Here is a 20,409-nt window from a genome sequence, read left to right on the forward strand (position 1 = left end):
AGTTACACATGAGGAGCATTTAGCTGCTTCACAGGATAATGTGCAGCTTAATATTTACTTGACTGAACTGCCACCAGGAGGAATGGAAAATAGTTACTGCAACAAGAAGAAACTGAAAATGGAGCAGCGTTGTCATGAGATGATTTGACTAAAAGAGCTTTGGAAGAGGAAACCCAGCTGTATTTGAAGTATTAAATATTATAAAAGAGATAAAAGAACTGAAAGAGGGATCTTTAGAAAAGAGAAGGAGCAAATTGCATAAAAAATGAAATTATGGAAGCAATACATGCAGAATAATGTTCAAGAGGAGGAGTGAGGTATAAACGAAGGCAGGAATTCAGCTTATGTAAAGTTGGACTAACGAGAGTTACAAAGAAAGAAACGATATGTGTTGTGTAATGTATGCAAATGGGAAAAAAATGTTAACAGTTTAGTTTTGTTTCTGTTAATGTATGTTTGCTTATGTCTTAAGTGTTAATTTAATAAAGGTGTTTAAAAATGTATTAATAACTGTGGTTGCAGGTAGCAGCCAAGCATGGGAGCTTCCTTCTTTAAGAAAGCAAAATAAAATTGGCCTTTATTCATTTCGCAGTTTTGTCACTGGTATGTTGATCAAGCAATAGTCTGCAGTGTTATACAAAGCTTTTTCCTTAAACCTGGCATGTGCTACTTTTGCTGTAATAAGATTTTGGCCTTTTACTGTATTTCATGTCAGGCATTCCTTTATCTTGCTTTTTATAGTGCTGAAGTAATATCTGGTTACTGCATAATGTATCTTATTTAAGCACAAATCATGTCCACCAGGATCAGCTCTAGAATAATGTTGTTTATTTCAGTGTTGCTGTCTTAGCAGCCAATGACTGTTCATTCCTTGCATTAATATGAGAAACTCTAAAACTTAGCAAGATTTCCCTGTAATGTTCTACGTCAGTTACATCTGTATATCACATTTCTTTTTGCTTTAATGAATAAAAGTAAGTCACCTCTGATTATAAAAAAGAGAGCTGTTGAAGAGGGAGATAAACATTTGGATAATGAAGAGTCAGTACAGCAAAGCAAAGTCAAATACATTTATGCAACTGTTTGTGCAAGAAAACTTCTGACGGTCGAGCGCAAATCATTGGATTTGGTAAAAGATGTCCCATGTTCAAGACTAAGAAGTAAAAGTGGTAACATTCTTGATGGCTACTTTATATGGGACAATAAGCTTTTGACTTTGGGGTATGGGGTTATGGATATTGGGTCATTTACACATCTTGGAAGGGAAAATTTTTGAGTAAAAACTTTTGAAACAGACATCTCTGAATAGATGTAAAAAAAAAAAAAAGACCTATATCCTTGGAATGAAAAAAAAAGTATTTTTACAGTTTCTGCTAGATTGCATAAATGAATCTGATGTGAACGTGTTTGTTAAAAGACAATGAAAGTGTATAAAATGTAACAAAACAAAAAGTTTATAGAGGGCTATGGCATGGAGGATGGGAAGTGGACATTATGCTGAAAGTTCAGAACAACAAATAAATGGATCTACCAGCTGTTATTTTTGTACTGTAAATGGTAAATGGTTTAAGGGGAACCTTGAAAAACGTGTTTTAATATAAAACCTGTTTTTTTTTTGTTTTTGTTTTTATTAAATCAGGAAACTGCACATTTAATCAGTAAATGAAAATTTATGAGTGTGGTAAAATTGGTCCTACTACCTAAAACTGTCAAGGTGAATGCAGATTTTTTAAACAGAAAGGTCATTTTGGTTTGATTGTAGAGAGAAGTGAATATACAGGTGGAAGTTAAAAAAAGTAATAATATATATTATACAGAATGCACCAGCTGTGAATAGGCCTGAACCTATACATGTGCAGAATGCACCAGATGGGAACAACTCTCAACCTATGTTGTTGTTGTTGTGTCTTTTGGCTTTTCCCAGTTACGGGTCGCCATAGTGAAACTCCGGTCCACTAATGATTGGCAGTAGATTTTTACGTGCCGAGTTGCCAGTCCTGACACACAGCCTTCAATGAAGGTACAACCATTCACACATGTCTCCACACAGAAGATGCTCTAGCTGAGAATCGAACAGGACAACGTCTTACTGTGAGGTGACAACGCTACCGCAGCACCACCACCGCACAGAATGCACTAGCTGGGAACAGCATTGAACTTAAACACGTGCAGAATGCTACAGCTGGGAACAGCACTGAACCTATGCATGTACAAAACATGCCAGCTAGGAGCAGCAGTGAACCTATGCATGCACAAAACATGTCAGCTGAGAACAGTGCTGAACCTATGCATGTGCAGAACACACCAGCTGGGAACAGTGTTCAAGCTATGCATTCAACAAACACACCAGCTGGAAATAGTGCTGAACCTATGTATGAACAGAATGCACCAACTGGGAAAAGTGCTAAACAATAAGAAATGCAACAAAAAAAATTGAAGGGATAAGTACAAACTGTTTATTTAAGGAAGGGTGACCTAGAAACCAGGATATAAACAATAAATATATTTGATGTTATACTGATAATATGTCACATGAAGAAGACAAAGTAATAGAAAAACATGAAGATGAAGTGTCTGTTGGTCATACGGTTAGCTTAAGAATAAGAAAATTCAAACATTTTTCACCAAAAGTTATAAAAGGGTAAATAATAATCTGTGCATACTGTCAGTAAATATCAACAGCTTAATAAATAAAGTTAAATGGTTAACAGTATTGAAATATTTTTTAGAATTAGATGTAGATGTTTTGGTCTTACCAGAAATGTGATTTATTTGTGAGCAGAATAAAAGTCAGTCTGAAAAAAAATATGGGGGGAGTGACATGGAATCATGGATATGGGTGGAGCAGTAGTGTAGAGGTATGCATTGTCACCTCACAGCAAGAGGCTGTCGGGTTCAATTTTCAACTGGGGTGCTTTCTGTGTGAAGTCTACATGTCCTCGCTGCATTCGTATGCATTTCTTCTGAGTGCTCCGGTTTCCTCCCACATTACAAAGACATGCATCTGGAGCGTTTCTCCCCAGGCCTCCACTGAAAATTGGCTTGTTCCAAGTCAGACTTTCCTCATAAACAAATGCTAAATAAATAAATAATGTAAGATGTGGGATGATTGTTCTTATTAATTAATATTAGATTTTGTATAATGAAGGCAGGTTAGGCTACAGGTATGAAAATGCAGTTTACAGATTATTAGGTGTTTATGTTAGTACTAATTTGAAATCAAGAGAAGAGCTATTTGAAGAAGTTAAGAAATGTGATAGTGAATGTGAAAGTGATAGTAAAGAGAGATTCAAAGTGGCAGAAAATGGATAGGAGATAAAAAGGTTACATGAAGTACTAAGGCATGGACATATAAAAGATATTCTTTGACAAGTGGAAACTATTATTTTGTCATGTATGCAGACTTGAGTCAGGATGATGCAGGGACACGGAATACAGATTTCTCAGATCATAAGTTTATCTGAATAGAACTGAGAAAAATATAGATTACACTGTGCATGTAAATGGTATAAAAAGAACAACCAAAAAAAGTACCAGAAAATTTATGGCTAAGTGAACAAAAATTAATCTGGGAAAATCATTTCAGCATGAAAAACTTTTTTCTTCTTCTTGGACAGAATTGTGGTTAGCTTTTAAAGAGGAATTTAAAAAGATGTATATGAAATTAGAGAAAGAAGACGGGAAACAAACAAGGCATGGTTAAAATAAGATTAATAAAAACATGATGCAAGATCTGGAAAGAAATAATAAAGGAATTTTTTAAGGGGCAACAGGTTTATAAAAGGAATGCAAAAAAGTAGAAAACATGTTATATAAACAGAAATATTACCTGCAAGGCAGGAAAGAAGAATTATACCCATTTTTAGTAAAAAACGGTCTTGGAAGAAAATACCATTATAAGAGAAAGGGAAATTAATGACAAAATAGAAAGACATTATGAGTCTGATTGTGTAATATTACAGGGAAATGTATAGTGCCAACAAAAGACCAAAAGACTTCATGTAGAGATGTGGGGGTGAAGAAGAATTCTGGTAAAATATGTAAATCTTTAATGGGAAATATTACATTGTGTGAGTTAAAGAAAGAATGAAGATTAGTTAAACAAGATTCTGTTTCTGGTTTAGATGGCGTTAGATATGAAATTAAAAAATAGATGTATGGCAGTTATTTTTTTAATTGTCTTAAATGAATGGATGACTGATTTTTTTTTTTCTAGACCTGAAATCTGTGAAGGTGAGATTAAGTTATTATGGAAAAAAAGGGAAACAAATATAGAGAATTGTTGACCCATTTCTGTAAACAATGCTAATTATAATTTTTTAAGAAACTTAATCAGATAAGATTTGGTAATGTAATAAAAGAAGTTGTCATACATAAGATATATGGTATAAGGGGATGACAAAGTCAGGGCATGCTAATTTTGTTGAGGGTGGTGGTAGTGAATGAAATAAATAAAAGAGAAGAACCAAAGATTAGGGTAGGATGTATAAAGAAATAATTTGATAGTGTAGATTATAATGTATTACAACAGATACTTGATGATTACAGAATTCCAAGAAAAATATTGAAATTATTGCAGTCTGCCTGTAACAACTATATAATAAAAATTTTGGTTAATGGATGGATGAGTGACAAAATTGATGTTAAGTGTGGCATATGGTAGGATTGCCCAATACACAAGTTACTGTTTATAGTATTAATGAATTCGGGTTAAGTACAAAATAGTATGGCAAAGGCTGCATATGTTATGTATGGAAAATAAAAAATCCTATATTTTTAAACTATGTAGATGACTTAGTAATCACTGCAAAAAATAAGGGCTGGAAAAAGAAGTGTTGATAGCATTTGGGATGATACTGACAGACACTGGATTATAATTAAACAAAAAAGTATAAATGTTAAGGGGATATGGTAAAACTAGAGGGAATTTATATTTCTAGGAAAGTAATATGTTTTAGGGACCAGGACTGTAAAATATCCTAGAATTCAAGACCAATGGAAGGAATTAGTGGAACAGTGAAGAGACATATGTAATTTTTGGAAAACATTTATGATAAGCTTCAGGAAAAAAGTATACATAAATTATGTTGCTTTAGGTAAAATTGTTTACATGGCAAATGTTATAATCTTACATTCAGCTGTTAAAAGGGACTTTATAGTCATGATATGTCATTTGATATGGGGATCCAGGCTGAATCCTGGAAAAAGAGGGACACTGTATTTGCTTGAAAAAGAAGGATGACTGAGATTAAAAAATCCAATAATTTATGCTGTCTCTTTATACATGTATTGGATATTAATCACAAAAAATGTGAAGGGATTGTGTCACACATTCTGAGAATAAAATATGAAGGTATTAGGAAACAATGCAAAGTTTTAAAAAAGAAAAAAATCTCTAGAAAATTAAGAAATAGAGATATCAGCAGAAAATATTAATAAGGAAATTAAATATGATGAAAGTGACAAAAATAGAAGCAAATCTTATAATGAAATGTGTAAAATTAAGGAATAAAGAAATAGCAGAAAATATGAATATGGAAATTAAATATGATGAAAGTTACAAAAATAGAAGCAAATCTTATAATGAAATGTGTAAAATTAAGGAATAAAGAAATAGCAGAAAATATGAATATGGAAATTAAATATGATGAAAGTTACAAAAATAGAAGCAAATGTTATAATGAAATGTGTATGGTTTATATTGTTCATCCATGAGAAAATTTAAGTATAGATATTAAAAAATTGATGCAGAAAAGGCAAATGAGATATAAGGATTTGATTTTAGATCATGCCTTTTTATGAAGACATTCTTCAAATAAAATGCATGTGAAGGAAGCATGGTTATTAAAGATGTAAGTTTTTGTGTAAACAAATTGAAACTGTAGGACATGTATTTTTGCAACACGAAAGAGAATGTCAAAGAGTAAAAACTGTGGAACAAAATGCACAAAGAAAAGCTACTTGAAGGACTTGCTTCCCTAGCCTACCCCCCAATTCCCACCCACCCCCTTTATTCTCTCATTATACTTCCCACATACACATTTCACCTAAGGGTACTTTTCTGTTATCGGGGCAACAGTTCTAATGTGCTAGCAGGCACACGCAATGATCGCACACCTGTTGTTTCGATAACAGAAAAGTAGTTTGTGTTAATACAGTTTTTGAATGTATAACTTCATATAGATATGTAAGCCAAGTAATGTGTTCATGCCTCTATCTGCCTCTGTAACTTATACTGCACCCACTCTTCAACATTATTTTTTCAGGGGATTTGGGTGAGAGTGCAGAAACATACTTCGCTGACTGGTGCAAAGTTTATCCAAACAAAACCCTCCTGGCATTAGCAAAACAAAAGTCGCAGTTTTCCTTCGTAGCCCAGCAGAGGGGGCATAACAGCATGCTCTGGCTGTTGCTTCACTTAAAAGGCAATTTAAATGTCCCAGTAGTCGTGGTGTCACTCAGATCCACATTTGCAACCACAACAAGCCTTCTCACTCTGTTCTGCAAGCAGAGCAATGAAACAGGGAAATGAATAAAAAAAAGAAGCCAACCAATTCTATTAATAGTAACAGCCCTGCAATGTGCAAAGTTCATCTCTTAAGTGCAGACATGCTCCTTTGTTTTACTGCTGCCCTACAGGTCTGAATCCCTCCTCACAGATGCCTTTAAATGCAAGGAGCTCAGAAGTTTAGTGACACAAGGAAGCTGAGCAAAACAAACAAAAACAGAAAATCAGAAATCAAAGTGGGTATACGTTGATTTCAGGGAGATAAGTTGACAGTTTCAATGCCACTGTTCAGCTGTAATCTAGTGGGTTAACATGTCTGTTAACCAGATGTGTATAAAATTTAAAAATAACTTCTATTTTGTAACTTTATTATTACAACAAATAATTTTTACAGCTATGTGGTTATCAGACATGTTAAGGAACTGGATTACAACTGAGCAATCATGTTGAAAGTGTTGCCCCGATAATGAAAAAGTACCCACCTGAGACACCCATTCCCTAACCTTCCCCAAGCAACCTTATTACCACCATAAAAACACTCCCGTCTCTGTTTTCCTATTCCCCAATTTCTATCTAATATCCGGCATCATTTCCAACAGCCTTTTTCCCTCCCATAGTGCTTTGCACTATATCCATTTATACTCAGATGCCTCCCCAACAATACCTATCTAGTATTCTACATTTCACCTTCTACTTTCCCCAAATAAACCCTCACTATGTCCTGTCTTTACATCTTCATAATCTATCTTTTCAAACATCCTATTTTTTACATTTTAGAAACCTAACAGAAGATACCAGGCCAACCCAATTCTCCTCCTTCATACAAAATATTTTTCCTACATGTTCTCTATCAGCTTTCAGACTCCACCACCACTAAATATCCTTCTACAGCTTCTTTTTCCTTCTTGATCCCTACCTGACAAAAGTAACATACCGATCCCTTTATTAAATTGTGCTACTACTCAGCTTACCCTTTATTCTTCTGCTACTGGGTCATCTTTCATCTTATCATGAATCAATAGTACCTCTCAACATATCTCCAGTTATGCCCTAACCGCCTTTCCATACGTCTTCCCTAAACTTTCCACACATTGCATCAAACCTATGTTTTTATTTTTTATAACGTTTGCCACCATAAATATTACAAGCATAAGAAATAAAATTATTGAGCTATATGGCTGGATTACCCAACACAAGGCTGATATTCTCACTATAACTTAAACTTGGCTTAAACCCAGCATAAACAGCTCTGAAATTATACCCTCTGGCTATAATATCATCTGTAATGAACATATAAAGTAGAACGGTGGTGTTATTGCCTTAATATTTCCCAACAACTACCACATTTCCACGTACAACAAATCATTACCAAAATTTAGTTCACATAGCTTCTTATTTTCCCTGAAAATTAATAGAAGGAAATATACATTACTGTCCTTTACATCTCTCCTGGCAACAATGCAACTACATTGTTGGATATCCATAGCAATTCCACAAGAAAAAGTACTAGGTGAAGTCAGTATCAATTGTTTGGACATAACCACTAACTCCCCTGCATCTAACTTGAACTTATATGGTTTCACGCTAATTAATAGGCCCACACATTATAGCAAAACATCAAATTCCCTATTAGACAGGATCCTCATATCAGACCTAGCAAATTTACCACCACAGGTACAATGTCAGACTCTGTCAGTGACCATCTCCCAATCTATACAACCAGATCTCACACATCCACTTAAACAGCATGTTTATAAAGTAACATGCAACATGTCCAAATTTAACCCCATTAGTACCCTATCATCTATTAACTGTAACATACTAAAAATCTTCCCCTTAGATGATGGTATATAAATGAATTCTAAACAACTTTCCTACACATCCTAAATAGCCTTGCACCTCCTAGAAAGATGAGACTAAAAAGAAATAAATTCAGTTTGGCTCTCCAAAACAATATAATGCTACTGCAGAACAGAGAAAAAGTGTGGATGGAATGAAACATGACAATATCTATAAAACTTCAGAATGTTCCACAACCATACTAACAAAAACTATACTATAACAACAGTCATAGCAATAGTAAACACAGCCCTAAACATTTCTGGTCAGCCAATAAAGAAATCCTACATCCTGGCCAACAATTCAACTCTAATCCTTCTCCAAGTAACTCACCAATCGAAACTGCAATACAGTTCAACTCCTATTTCACAGATAGTATAGTATCCCTAGCCAAGGATTCCCCAATATCTAACCGTAAGCCTGACCAGCAGCCACATGTCACCACATCCACTTTCACCTTCAAAACTGTGCCCACATCCTACATACAGCTATTCTTAAACTCAAACTGTCCTCTGCTTCAGCTGATGACCTTCCAAGTGAGTACCTTAAAATAGCAGCCTATCCTGTCTCAATCCTTATAAACAGGTCAGTCCAGGAATCCCACGTTCCCTCTCTAGAAAAATCACACATTATCCCTCTGCACAAAGGAGGAAATTCAACACACATCAATAATTTAGACCTATAGCAATCTTATCCCGTTTTGCCAAAATACTTAAAAAATATATTCAAAAACAATTGCTAAATTATCTCCTGCAGGAAGAACTCCTATCCCCCACAAAACATGGCTTCTGTCCTTCCCATAGTACTAACACTGCATTCTAACCTGTATAGATACTGTCAATATAGCTAGAGAGAATGGCAAACTAGTCTTGTCCATATTTCTAGACTTCAGTTTGTCACAGCAAACCTACTTCAAATGTCCTCACTAGGTCTATCTCAGCCCATCATTCTATGATTCAAGAGCTACCTTTCCAATAGGTATCAGTCAGCAAAATGGCACTCAAGCCTCTCTCCATATCTCCCAGTCACCACTGGTGTACCACAAGTCTCTATGCTTGGTCTTATCTTTAACATTCTCACAAACACCCTTCACATATGCACACAACAGGCCATGGTAATATAATACACAGATAACTCCACACTCATATGCACATATGACAACCTGGCACATCTCCCAAAAATAACTTAGAAGCTTTAGCAGCCACTGAAATGTGATTTTGTAAATCACAACTCATGCTCAACACTCCCTCACAAAAAACTACTACTGTTTTCCCCAGATCACTCTCTCATGAAAAAATAAAATTTAAAATCCTCTCCCTTAATAATACAACCATTGAATTCATTAGGGATGATACTGGATGGTAATCTTAAATTAGACCAGCATATACAAAACTGCATTACAAAACTCACCAAAAACTAGGGATGCTTTACAGAACCAAAAACGTTTTCACTTATGCAACTAAAACTAGGTTTGCCACTAATTACCTCCTCCCCTCTCTACCTTATGGCACTCCCATCCTTACTAACCTCTAGGTATGACAAAAATCAAACCCTGAGCAATGTTATAATAAAATCCTAATTTTACAATAAATACCCCTTTCAGAACCCACCACTGTGTAGCACTAAAAATGGTAAATTAGTTAGAACTACCCCATAAAGTAACACCTATAAAACTAACCAGCATCTATTTGCTTCTCCAGCACTAAATACCATTCTGCACAATTAGCAAAAGATAAGTCCCCACTACTAAAGGTGACTCAGAACAAAGTACAAACTAGGAAAAAGGTATTGAGTTCACCACCACGGTTAAAATGTTCCGACTTTAATAAACGAAGTTAAAACTCACTAAAACTGATGAGAAACATAAAAACAGATGAAGCATCAAACGATACGCACTTTTGGCAAGTTTGCCTTCTTCAGATCATGACTTCCTGTGCTTCATTCCATATCCTTAAACAAATATTCACCAATCAGGTGATTTCCTTGCAATTTTGGTCCCTCCTACCACAAGCTGTCAATCACTTTCTTGGAGGCAGACAAACCTCCAATATTAACCAATGGAAAGGCGTTTCTGTTTCAAAATAGGTTTCAATGGAACCATTACATTTAAGCCTGGGGGGCGGTTAGCTCTTAAGTTAAAACTAAAACAGTTCACACCTCAGTACCTTTTTGCCCCATTCTGCACAATTGTATTCCCAATCAGTCACTACAATCAAATTAACAAAAACTCTTCTCTTTCCACAAACCTGACAAATCTATGGGACATGGTCTGTACCATGTTGCTAATGCCTGAAACTCCTTACTTATATTCATCGTCATTACTCTCTATTTAAAACCGTTCTGAAAGACTTTCTAGCCCAAATTTGGCTCTGTTTTTGCTCAAACCCTGGATGAACTACATCCCCAAATATCAAAAAGTACCTATTCATACCTTACACCTCCTTATTCTTCCTTCTTCTCTCACTTCCTTCAGTCAGTTTCTCTCCCCCGACTCTCTTTCTAAATAGGCCATGACCCTGTTTTTTCTCTCACTTCATCTTGCAGTTCCTGTTTGTATTATACTAACTTACCTTTAATTTCTCTAGAAAGGGGCTAAAACTTCTCTAAGTATTAAATCATAAATGCTTACAGTTTTAGAATAAAGCCCAATGTCACTCACTAGATTGTCAGCTGGCTCACGGATAGAATACAAATAATCAAAATAGGGGAAGATGCCTCCATAAAGAAATGAGTCACCAGTAGAGTCCCCCCGGGTTCTGTGTTAGGACCTTCCATGTTTGGCATCTACTTTTCTGAAGTAAAAGCAAATACCAAAGGGCTTTGGCTAACTAAGTTTACAGATAACTGCAGGCTAGGAGCAGTCACTGAATCCCTAAATGACTTAGCCATCCTGCAGGAAGGTTTGTCCCAAACAAATAAATGATGCCAAAATCATGGAATGGAAACTAAATGCCAAAAAGTGCATTATTTGCTTTGGGGGAGTCGTCTATTGCAGAAAATTACCACATTGACAATACACCCCTAAGAGCTGACCCAGTTGTTCAGGATTTGGAAACGTATGTGCACAATGACCAAACTTTTGAGCAACATGTTTCCATTGTTGTAAGAAAATCCTTATATATATACTACACAGCTTATACATAAAGAAATTGTGTCTAGATCTAGGAATGGCATTGTCCCCCTTTACGCGGCCTTAATTAGGCCAGACATTGAATATAATGCCCCCTTTGCCATGTATCTGTCCAGTCACATGCAACAACTGGAATGCCGTGGGCAGATACCGTACTAAGAGAATACAAGGCCTAAACAATATGTCCTACATGGACAGACTCAAAGCCCTGTCACTATAATCTGTATCCTGTAGACTGCTAAGAGGCGACCTGTGTCTGGCATACAAAGCATCCTCCAACCTATTACTGTTGGATTTATTGTACATTAGCAAATCAAACTGCATCAGAAATACTCAGTCTATAGATCTAAACCCCTTCAGCAACATTAACAGAGCAGTTTGGAGGGACAGGTATATCTTGCAGAGGATACCACTGCTGTGGAACCGGCTCCCTATCCATATAAAACAAAATTCATCTCTGTCTGTATTCAACTGCAACTTAGATCTATAGATGGGAAATAGAAAATGTATTCCATGATTTCCCCTGTACTAATGGACAGAGGCAGCTTCTAAATGTGTTACCCCATGCATGGGTCCACACAAATTATCAATGGTATGATCCCAGTTATTCTCATTAGGGGTAATATATAATTATCGACCATGAGATGGGTAAGACCAGTCTATAACCAAATGGGAAAGGTTATTTCAAGTACAAAAAGGGAAACTGACTAGTCATAAAATGCCCCATAAAGGCAGGTAGCATGTGGGAGAAACAGACATATGTAGGTTTTGTGGAACCGAATTGGAAACAGTCACACATCTTATTGCTGGTTGCGACTCTCTAATGGCAGAGGGACTGTATACTGAAAGGCATAATAATGTGGCGAGATTGTTACACTGGAGATTGTGCGAACATTATGGTATCGAAGTGGCTGAAAAAGACTGGAAACATGAACCACAGAGAAGCATAGAAAATGATGAAGTTTACATCACATGGGATCACCCATTACCAACAGTCCAAAAGATAGATGCTAGAAAACTGGATATAGTGGTCCAAGAAAAGAAGACAGAAGTAGCAATGATCATTGAAATCGCCACAACTAGTGAATACAGTGTCTTGCATACAGAGAGACACAAAGTCATAAAATACCTCGATCTGCAGGCAGAAACAGGAGCCATGTGGAAGAAAGATACCCAGACAGTTCCAATAGTAGTAGGAGCAACTGGTCCTATAAAAAAGAATTTACAATCGTATTTAGATATGTTACCAATTCATGTAACACCGGACAAATTGCAGAAGGAGTCATTACTGGGCACATTGCACTTTTGGCTAACATCAAAGAGTGAAACAATACTAATTTCATGAACTTTAATCGTACTTTGACTTAGGAATGGGGTCCTTTCCCATCATTGTATTAGAAACCCAAAAGACTTCGAGAAATTAAAAAGCAGGTAGCATAGTACTTACCTACGAACATATAAACCTATCATTGTCATATAAGTTGTATCTATTGTTAACCAATGTTTTCACATTATGTTTAACTTTGCATAAGTATTTAAACTGTGGATGTTTGTGTATTATTTTTGAAGTTATTGTCCTTAAAATATTTTTGTAACACTTTGAAGTTTTTCTCCCTAAGCCTCTGCTGAACATGGGAACCTACCTGGTTGGAATTTCCTGGTAATCAAATGTCAATAAATAAATAAATAACCACAAATGGAAGGTAAAAGCAGCAACACCAGATGAATACCTCATCTAATACAAGTAGACATCCACCAAAAAACAAAAAATAAATAAGTAAATACATGGACATTATCAAAAGCAAGGAGAAAAATGTGCTGAAAAAATAGGAAATAATTTGGTATATTTTGGGTTTTATGATATGCTATGATGAATGAAATGCTGTCTAATAAAAAATGCATTTTGTCTAACAGTCCAGACAAGCTTGTATGGTGTATGACTGACCAAGTTTGTTGATGACTGCAAATTGGTTGCAATCACTGAGTCCCCCAACGATGTTACTATACTGCAGACAGGGTTAACACAGACAAATGACTGGTGCCAAAACCATGGATTAAAGCTAAATGCAAAAAAATGCATTATTATTCCATAATTACATTATAGGCAGTACCCCCCCTAAGTGTAGACCCAGTGGTATGTGATCTGGGTACTCAGGTTAATAGCAACCTGAACTTTGACTACCACGTATCCACAGTAGAAAGGAAATCCTTCTATATGGCACATATTTTAAATAAAGGCATTATACTCAGCCCTCACCAGACCAGTAATTGAGTACAGTGCTCCCTTTTGCATATACCGCACCAGATAGCTGCAACAATTGGAGAGACTACAGGGGTTTCACACCAAGAAATTACAGGGTACACAAAACAAATGTTATGCAAAACGACTGAAAACCCTGTCACTGTATTCTGTCTCCTACAGGTTGCTAAGGGGTGACCTGTGCCTGGTTTACAGGGCAGTCTCTGACCCAGCCCTGATGGAAATGCTACACACTCGTAAATCAAACTGCATGAGGGTCACTTGTTCCAGGGATCTTAACCTAAACTCTGACATGAACGGGTCATGCTGGAGAGATAGATACATCTCCCAGAGTCTGCCACTTCTCTGGAACAAGCTTCTAATTCACATGAAACAGAGCTCCTCCCTGACTCTCTTCATACACAACCTAGATCAATGGATGGGTAAAGGCAAATTTACTCCTGGAGAGGTGCCCATGTCCCTCCTGGACAGAATAAGTAATTTTTAACTACCATAGACCCTTACCTCTGTGAACTTCACTCACCTAACCACCGATAATGGGGCAACTCAGGATAACTATGGCTAGGCTTGTAAGGGCTCTAGGGCCATTATCCTAGTAACCATCTTTGAACATATTAAAGAAAAATAAGACTGCGGCTATGGCAGAAAGGGTAGGGTCAGATTCTAACAAATAACCCCTGTTTCTCTGTATTTTAAATACATATAAATAATGATGGTTATATATATGTAAATATGTCAATTAATATGAGATTCTTTTCTAAATAAAAGATCCCTACTCCTTTTGATAAGTGCCATGGAATATTTTACATCCACTTGAGCTAACACCAACTCAAGTAGATGAGTCCCCTGTTTAACATCTCATCTGAAGGATAGCATGCTCTGGAATGCAGCATCCCTTTAATGCTGAACTAGAGTGTTAGCAATTTGAAAATTAATCAATGACCTGGACTGGAAATCAAACCTTCTGGCCTTCTAGCATGAAAGACAGGTGTGCTACATGTTGATCCACTGATATTTTCTTTAAAACCTTTAAAATCTTTGACTCTCTGGCATAGAGGGATTAAGCCATGTCTATGATCCGGGTATCCCAGGTTTAACTATCAGTCTGAATGTACGAAGAACTAAATGAAAGTGAGAAAGGAATACTCACTCATTCATCTTGGAGGAGGATGCAGAGCATGCTGGGAAATGTCTAGCATCATGGCATTTGGAAGAGAAGAGACGCTAGTGGTAAAGATTCAGCGGTTTATAAGATAAACAGGGCTTTTGAAGAATAAGTCACCACTTCACAACATTCATATGCACTTTTACATGGTAAACTCACCCACTACGCAGGGGCGTTGGGTATAACTAAGCAGAAAGCACTATTCGAACACAATATAACAAACCTGTATGTTCAGGTCACAGTACAGGTCATATCCTGGTAGCTGTAGAGGGTTTCTTCCCTGAAGAGAGAGAAGGTCCACACATTAAGGGGTATGTTGAAGTGTGCCCCAGTATGAGGTGGCCCAAGCAGAAGTTGAAAGACTGGGTGTACAAGGTCCCGATGTGGGCAACAACTGCTGATACAGTATACCAAAAAAATTTCTGGACAAGACACATAAATAAAAAAGCAATAAGATGTATGCAGAGCAAACTTTTAGTTTTAAAGATGAGGGAACAGGCGCATGGTGAATGTCTGTGTGTCATTTTGTGCGTATCAGAATGATATTTTTGTTCAAACATTTAAATTACAGAAAATATCACTTTTTGATAATTAAATATTAGTTTTACTTCTGATATTATACCAACACAGTTCAGTTATGATTCATAAATCTATTACATTTGTCAGTCAAAGCATATCATATATATGTGTTTGCTAATAAACAATGACACTAAATGAGCGGCCTAATGACTATCCAGGTCCACTTGGACTCTACCAGCATGAGACTGTCACACAGTTTGGAATTTTCTAGCAACATTCTCTTTAAAATAAGATATGATACTCTGCTATAGACTGCATTTAGTTTGTGGTTTTAAGCATAACGTCATTCAGTTTCCCTCACTTTTCATGCTATTTCATCTTATCTGAAATATGTCAACAATGAGAAATAGTACCATATCACTAAGATGAGTCAACATATGTTTTTAGTAGTAATGCATTGCCAGCTCAGTAAAGATTCATCGAATTTGAAGTGTTGAATTCGTGGTTGTGGTGGTGCAGTATGTGGGATTTGCTGTGTTTGTAAGGTGCGGTGTGCTGTGGGATATGGCTTGCCTGCCGTTGTGCAGATATATGTGGAGATTCAGGTAAGTGCTGTTTTTTAAGGGTTTTGGGTAGGGATTTGAGTGTATGTGAGTGTGTTGGGAAGTTTTAGGTGTAGGTTAGGGTAGGCAGGTAAGAGTGTGAGTGTGTAAGTGTTGAGAGTGGTGGTGTTTGTACGTATGTGGTGTATGTTTGTGGAAGGGCACAGCCCCCCACATGGGAAGTGCCCCCCTGCTTATATATAGGGTAGGTGTGTGTATTTGTGTTGCTGTGTTTATGTGTGTTTTGTTGGTTTGTTGTCGTGTGGGGAGGAAGGTGTATGTATGTTTGTTTGTGTGGTGGGGGGTGTATTTAAAAGTTTAAAAGTCACAATTTTTAATTTCATGCTTTTGGGGTTTCGATATTGTGAATGTTTGGCTTTATAGTCTCGAGATACTGAAATTCAAGATTTCAGTATTTCAAGATTTCAGTATTTCAAGATTATAAAGTGAATCCGTATATATATATATATATATATATATATATATATATATATATATATATATTACATATACATATATGCACACATACAAAACACACACACAGAATCCATGCAATACATTTGGTTAATTGGCATTTGGCTAAATCACAAATTATTCAAAAACTTTGCTGTAAATTCATTTCACTGTTGAAGTTGTATAACTGAATAGAATTATGTAGAAATGTAAGTAGGAGCTTTATCTGGACCATTGTCAAAAAGCTGATCGATGTAGCCTGTGGATGCAGCAGCCCAGAAGAACAGAGTTTGACTCGCAACTTGGATGCCTGATGGTGCAGGCAGAGAGGATGGGTATACCCATTCTAAGGTGTGGGGGAAGGTGGTTCCCACACGGGCTTGTCCTGCTGTTCTGCTGACATGTGTCTCAGCTGGAGAGCAGAGACCTGTCATGATGTGGGGCTTCACTGCTGGGAAGGCATGGGCGTGGTCACCAGAGCCAGTACAAGCAGCCTGTCTTGGTACATGTGGGAAACCACACATGCTAGGAAAAAGAAGTGCATAGCTGGTACTTGTAGTGATGATGGTGCTCATGTCACCACCAGGGTAGAGGTTAGGACATACAAGTGAGAGCACAAACCACCCTTGTGGCTGCTTGGGTCACAGAGCCCCCTTTCAACAGTATGTCTGTTCAAGGGAAGGATTGGTGGTCAGAAGGCACAGGGACAAAAAGTCATCCAAAAGAGAAAAATAGGTGACAAATACACTAGCAGTGATTGCCTTTTTGTGTGACAGTATGTGAGTGTGTATATATGCATAAACCAAAGAGTAAAAAAGTTACAAAGGGGGAGCCACCACTGATCCTGGGAACTATCGCCCTATTAGCCTGACGAGCCTGGTCTGCAAGGCCATGGAACGTATCATCATGGAACTCATAAACAAAGATATTGGTAACCTCCAAACTCTGGGCCCCACCCAGTTCGGGTTTGTGAAAGGCAGATCAAGCCTTCTGAACCTGATCGACTTTTTGTGGCAGTTACCAAAGCCGTAGACGAGGGTAAGGTGGTTCACACAGCTATGTTGACCTCGCCAAGGCTTTCGATACCATCCCCCATTCTGGAATTATGGTTAAACTCACTAAACTAGGTATAAATCCCTATGCCACAAGATGGGGTGCCAACTGGCTCAGTGACGGAACCCACACTGCAAAAGTTGCAGACTCCAAATCTGACTTCAAACCAGTGACAAGTGGAGTACCACAGGGTTCAGTCCTGGGACCTCTCCTGTTTGGTATCTACTTCCCTGAAGTACAGGCTAACACAGAAGGCTTCTGGCTAATGAAGTTCACAGATGACTGCAAACTAGGAGCCATAGTCGAGTCCCCAAATGATGTGGACATCCTACAGAAGGGCCTCACTGAGACAGATCCCTGGTGTCAGAGGCATGGCCTCAAGCTCAGTGCCAAAAAGTGGATTGTCATCCCCTTTGGTAAAAACTCTGTACCCATGAACTACCACATAAACGTCAGTCTACTTAATGCCGAATGTGTGATAAGAGACCTTGGGACCCAGGTGGACAGTAGTCTCTCCTTTGATAATCACATTGCCACAGTAGTCAGGAAATCCTTCTATGTGGCACACCTCATCACAAAAGGGTTCTCATCCAGGAAAAAAGAGGTCATTGTTCCCCTCTACTTGGCACTCAGACCCATTATAGAGTACAATGCCCCTTTTGGAATGTACCTCACAAGACATCTGCAGCAGCTGGAAAGGCCACAGAAGTACCTCACAAAGAGGATTACTGGCCTCAAACAGATGGCCTACACTGACCGTCTCAAAAATTACAGCTCTACCCTGTAGCATATCGCCTACTCCAAGGAGATCTATGCCTAACATATGTTAAACTCAGAGTTGTTGGACATGCAACACCTAAAGAAATTCCAATACCTCCAAGCTACATGCTCTTGGGACCTAAACCTTGTCACCATAATAAACAGGATATGCTGGAGGGATAGACTCCTGTCCCAGAGACTTCCTATACTCTGGAACACGCTATCATATATGTCAAGCAAAGTTCCTCATTAGCACTCTTCAAGAAAAATCTTGAGTGGATAGGAAATAGGAAATACACCCCGGGGATCACTTCTGTAGCTCTGCTCTACAGGGGCACAGGAAATTAACTTTCTTGGGTGGCATAAGCCAGGAAACCTTGTTGGCTAGGCTTACTTAGGCCCTTGGGCCAATAGCTTAGTACCTACCTATGAACCTGTGAACCTATAAGTAGAAAACATAGTAACACTTCCTCTGTGTTACTCTGGAGCATTCTGATCCATCAGTTTCATGTGCAAAGATTCAACCTCAGATTGACAAATGAAGTTAATAAGTGGAATTACAGTAAACATTGTTTATTTGTGAATGTGTTTAACACTCCCTGTCTACCAACAGAATAATACATCAGCTAGGGAAGAGGAACCTGAAAAAAATAATTATGAAGCTGGGACTGTCATCAATTTCTACTCAAAAAACATAGCATTTTTGTTCAAAGATGTTTGCACTGTGTGTATCTCTGTCGTCTGTTTGAGTGAGAGAGCCGGTGTGCCTACGTCTGTGTGTGACACTGTCTGCGTGTCTGTATTTTCTTTGTGTGCCTTTGTGAGCCTGCATGTCTGTATTTGTGTCTAATTACGAATGTCTGTATGTCTTTGTGTAACTGTGTGATCCTATGTCCTGTTTCTATGTATGTATGTATGTATGTATGTATGTATGTGTCCATGTATATCTTTGTGTGTCACTGTGAGCCTGCATGCCTGTTCTTTATTTGAGTGACTGTGTGTGTGTGTGTGTGTGTGTGTGTGTGTGTGTGTGTGTGTGTGTGTGTGTGTGTGTGTGTGTGTGTGTGTGTGTGTGTCTTTGTGAGCCTGCATGTCTGTATGTGTATTTCTGTATCTGTGTGATGTTGCATGTCTAAGTTTTATCTGTGTAGACCTTTCTGTAGCTGTCTGAATGTGTGTGTGTGTGTGTGTGTGTGTGTGTGTGTGTGTGTGTGTGTGTGTGTGTGTGTGTGTGTGTGTGTGTGTGTGTGTGTGTGTAAACCTACACATCTGTTTGTGTGTGTGACAGTATATTATAGGTCCTCTATCAATAGACTCCTTTCACCAGGAACAGCTAAAACTCCCTCCCCTCTAAATGCTGACCCAGACTCCCCTCTTCTAACTGCAAATGCTTTTAACTCATTCTTTTCTGAAACCATTCAATCTCTTGCTAAACAACTAAACACCAACAACTTCTATCCTCCCAATAACCAAGTAAATACTACCTACAACTTCACTCTACAACCCATCTCTACCTCATCCATCTTCAAACTTATTCTTAAACTGAAACCATGTACCCCCTCTGCTGACAAGCTCAGTTCCCTTTTTCTGCAAAAAGCAGCCAAAGAAATTGCCTACCCAATTTCGATACTCATAAATAGGACCATCCAAGAAGGAACTATCCCTCATATCTGGAAAATCTCTCATATAATCCCTCTACACAAAGGAGGTAACTCTATTGACTATTCCAACTTCAGACCTATTGCTCTTCTCTCTCCATTAGCAAAGATTATGGAAAAATGTATTCATCAACAACTTGTACAATACCTCTCTCTTCACAATATTTTAGCTAACTGTCAACATGGCTTTAGACCTCACCATAGCACCACCACTGCCCTCCTTTCCTTTGTAGATACCATTAACAACAATCGCAACAATAATCTATTCTCTTCTGCCCTTTTCATTGACCTTTCAAAAGCTTTTGACATGGTCAACCACTCTTCTCTAATTAGCATTCTCAAATCCCTCTCATTTGATAGCCTTGCCATCAACTGGTTTACATCTTACCTTAGTAACAGACAACAAGCCGTTCTTTGGGATAGCCACATCTCCTCCTTACTCACCATTACTATTGAAGTCCCT

Source organism: Protopterus annectens, chromosome 16.part0, assembly GCF_019279795.1.
Source record: "Protopterus annectens isolate FY-2018-M chromosome 16.part0, PAN1.0, whole genome shotgun sequence".
Taxonomy (NCBI): domain Eukaryota; kingdom Metazoa; phylum Chordata; order Ceratodontiformes; family Protopteridae; genus Protopterus; species Protopterus annectens.